The sequence below is a fragment of the Monopterus albus genome, unplaced genomic scaffold (assembly GCF_001952655.1).
Source record: "Monopterus albus unplaced genomic scaffold, M_albus_1.0 scaffold181.1, whole genome shotgun sequence".
Taxonomy (NCBI): Eukaryota; Metazoa; Chordata; class Actinopteri; order Synbranchiformes; family Synbranchidae; genus Monopterus; species Monopterus albus.
In genome coordinates, this window is record NW_018128061.1 from 180431 (window position 1) to 184355 (window position 3925).

Sequence of the window (3925 nt, forward strand, 5' to 3'; positions counted from 1 at the left end):
CTTTCCTGTTAGCTTTATGTAGCGTCTGCACACTTGACTCTGTGTTGTTTTTGGGAAATCTTTTGTTCTGGATTCTGTCCCCTGCATGGTCCTTTGGATTTATTGCTGGTTCAGACTGTGTGACTGCAACTATGATTGGGATTTTGTCTCTGCCTCTGGTTATCCCTCCTTGGTTTTGTCACCTGAGCTCTCTGTAGGTCTTGATTTTTGGTAATAAGCTACTGAACTGTACCTGCCAGTCTGCTTAGTGTTTCTACACAAATTGCTACACCCGTCATGTTTAGGCAACAAAAGTACTTTAAGGTTTAGGAAGTATTGTTGTTCTGATTAAATGTAAGCATCTTGTTTTGTTTCTGGCTATTTGCCTTTTTAAAATGTAATCACTTTAATAAACCTCACTAAGCACAGCCACTTATTTTTATTTAATTCTTTTCTGTGTAGTAGCTTCAGTAAATCTTAAAAATGCTCTGAGAAGATACAGTTAAATGATCCTTTGTTTTAGAAGAAAGCTACCAAACGTGGGACAGGCGGTATTGGTCAAACTGCACAAAATGATGCATGTGTAGATCATTTGTTCACTGACTGCTCAGAGCACACAACTGTTTTTGTTTGAAGTGTCAGTAATGTAACTAAGCTAAATATGCTACTGTACAGGCTACTGAAGGGAAGCAAAGGTTCCAAGTTTTGATCCTCGGGGTTTATTTATTTAAAGTATCCCACTCAGACAACTTAACGTATCTAATTTAAAGAGGTATGTGGCAGGTTAAACACTAACAGCTTATTTAATGTGATCATTATGATTCAATTTCCTGCCAAATACAGCTGCTTCACCCAGGAAAGCTCCATGATGCTGGAAGGAAAGCAACAGCAGGAACTTCCTCTAAGGCTCTTCCCCCAAGTGAACACGGTGAATGTTGACCTAAAGGTAAGAAAACTATTTAGACCTTTTTATAAACATCTGGACAGTCAGATTAGATGTTTCACTGTGAGGAAACAAGCACATGAACATTGCTTTGTCACTAAAGAATACAGCAGATGCCCCACTCTTCCTCTTTTCCCAGTGAAACAGGAGTTCTGGGCGTAATGTGTCTTCAGTAATTGTGGTCTTAGTGAAGTCCTGTTAAGATGGAAGGTCTTTGTGACACAAATTAAATTGGAAGGATAAAATGATTCAGGAACTTATGCTTTTTTTAATCTTGAAGGAGAAAGGCAATGCTCTGATGGCGCACTCATGTGGGTGCCCCGCTTGTATTCACACCTTAATTGTGTCAGGGTAGGACCCGTCTAATTATAAGAGCTTATTTTCTCAGCTGAAATGTGTATTAGAGGGGGACAGCCTCATTATAAAGGCACTGAAGTGAGCATAAGTGAACCGCAGAACCCTTTGTAGTGTTGCCGCTTCTGACAGGAGGACTGACTCACTCGCTTTCCTTTCAATTATGGGCCACGCCATTTTTCGAGTTTAGGGGTAAATGCCCTCTCTTTCTGCGGGAGGCTCTTTTAAACTTTAGATTCTTCTGTCCACTGCTTGCTGTTCTGCTTTCCCTGCTGCCTCGAGCTGTCATTCATCTGCCAAACACACCAGTGTGGTAAATAGTGCAGTTCAGATAACTGCCAGTTTACCTTTTGCTGATATTTGGGGTCTGTCAAACCATCAACAATAATGACTCTCTTTTATGCTGATGCCTGTGGAAACACTCTTTGAATGACAGGTACTTCAGTGATGACATTAGCTTTGCTAATGTATGGATAAAAATTGAAGTATTTGGAAAATCAAATTTCCCTTTACAGACTTTATTAAATCTCAATAAAGAGAAAAGTACCAAAGAGGAGACAAAGCAAGGAAGTGACCACAGAGCTTCAAACTGCAAAATACTTAGTTTTATGTTATATACACTATGCATGAACAAATGTAGACTTTGTTCTAAAAGTGATTTTCAGGCAAAGCACTATACAAGATGTCATCTGACGTAAAGATATTACTTAGCCTCTGTTTGGAGTGAAGAGTCCCACACAAACAATGATGGAAGAAGTACTCAGATTGATTACTTAAGTAAAAATAACAGTTCTACAGGGTAAAAGTACTGTTACAAGTAAAAGTGCTGCATTCAAAATGTCTAAGTACAAACATACTAGGAACAAAATGTATCTAATGTACCAAACGTACTCTTGTCTACAGAATGGAACATTGATATTAATGCATTCTATATTATAATTGATCATTTTAATGGTGGAGCTAATGTTAAAACTTAAGCTACTGTACATACTGATAAGCAGCTTGTCAATTTCCAACCAGGGATCAGTAGTCTAATGATTACACTGTGTTATTTTAGTCATCTGAATCTGAAAACAAAGTTTTGGAGTAAAAAGTATATTTGTCTAAGATGTATTTAAGTTAAAGTATGAAGTAGCAGAAAATGCAAAAGCTCGATGTCCCAGAGTTATTTGCCCAGTTTCTGTGGGACTCCAGTGCGTTGCTTTGCAAGGCATTATGGGATTCCACATAACATGGGCTGGATGGTGACAAGAAAAGTAAAAAAAACCAAAACTTTATGCAACAGTGAAATTTGCCCCCAACAGAACAGCGTTGAGATTTGTAAGGAAGCTGTGCTGTAGATCCTCACCTGGTTGGGCACTCAAAGGACGTCCAGTGGGAGCTGTGCCACGCACCACAACCAAACATCTGCACAAAGGAGTGAGAACAGTCTAGAATTATTTATTCAACACACCCAGCCTTCCCTTTAATGCTTTCTCAACACTCCCCAGCCATCCCATATGTGTTTTTACTATTTTGAGATGCAATATGAAGTCAAGAGAAAAAAACAATCCTGACAGGAAGTTGCAATATTTTGTGGACAGCCAGTACGACACAATCGTGAAGCAGAATAATAAAAGCCCACGGTGGCCTGACCTGGAGTCAGGTGTCTCGCTGAGCCTTGCATTTCATCTTATCCAGGGTGTGTCTCTGACCTCAGAGGTCATGTGCACGTTATAGGTGGGCTTTGTGTCAGACTAGTGATGCTGACAACAACCTTACTCCACCCGCTGAGCTTTCCTTCACGGAAGGCCGAGCCTGACCGCTGAAGGGACTTGATTGCCAGCAGGGTGAAAGGTCTCCTAGAATGAACAGATCAGTCACAGCTGGGGAGCAGACTAACAAATGGCCTGGCATTCCACCGCCGGTGCCTTCTCCTGATATTTGTGCTGTGGGTTGCCATGAGCAACAGAGGGATTCCAAGTTGTTTTGCACTGGCTAAAAACATTTTAATATGAAAGGATCTTGTGAGGTGGGGTCTTGAAATAGGTTTGACTGGGGACAACAGATGCTCACATGAAGCCATTAGCAAAGAATATGGATATAAAGTTGGGGCTCTGTGTGTAATGCAGGTGATGAAAGATGTCTTGGGTGTTTTAACTTTAAAGTTCTTTGAATACAATTGAAATTATTCAGTATGTTTGTGACTCGGACATCTAATAAAGTGGAACCTTAATGAGAAGAGAGCAGCAGGTGAACTTTGAGCACAACTGTAAAAGTTGTCTTTAAGCATCAGACCAATCTTGCAGAAGCGACCCAGAGAACCTTATTAAAAACTTAACTGTCATCAGTTTAAACTCTTGCCAGATACGATATAGTAGCACCCTCACCTTATTTTCTACAAACATGTTGCATAAGAAGGATACAAAATTGCTTGGCAAAGCCTCAAAAGACCTGTTAAACCTTCCTCATGTTGAAGTGAAAGCCGACAGAAGGCTTTAAAATCTGTTCTTAGTGTGAAAGTCACCAATTAAACATTTTTTGTGACGTACTTATCTGTGTTATGAAACTGCAGACAATGTGTTTTTCCTCAACTTGTATATTTAATAGCAGTTGGAGCTGGTGATTGGCTGGATTAGACAAATGCCTTGTTTTTGTCCTTCACTCTTT

The 3925-nt window shown here is 39.9% G+C and overlaps 1 protein-coding gene across 2 annotated transcripts in view; it reads left to right on the top strand.

Moving 5' to 3' along the window:
* The first annotated feature begins 811 nt into the window (after positions 1-811).
* LOC109969759 (netrin receptor UNC5D-like) overlaps positions 812-3925 on the top strand; it is a 193440-nt gene continuing 190326 nt past the window's right edge. For both annotated transcript variants that reach the window (XM_020616888.1, XM_020616889.1), the window contains exon 1: positions 812-925. The gene's annotated coding sequence lies outside the window, so the exon portion shown is untranslated. The remainder of the gene's footprint in view (positions 926-3925) is intronic.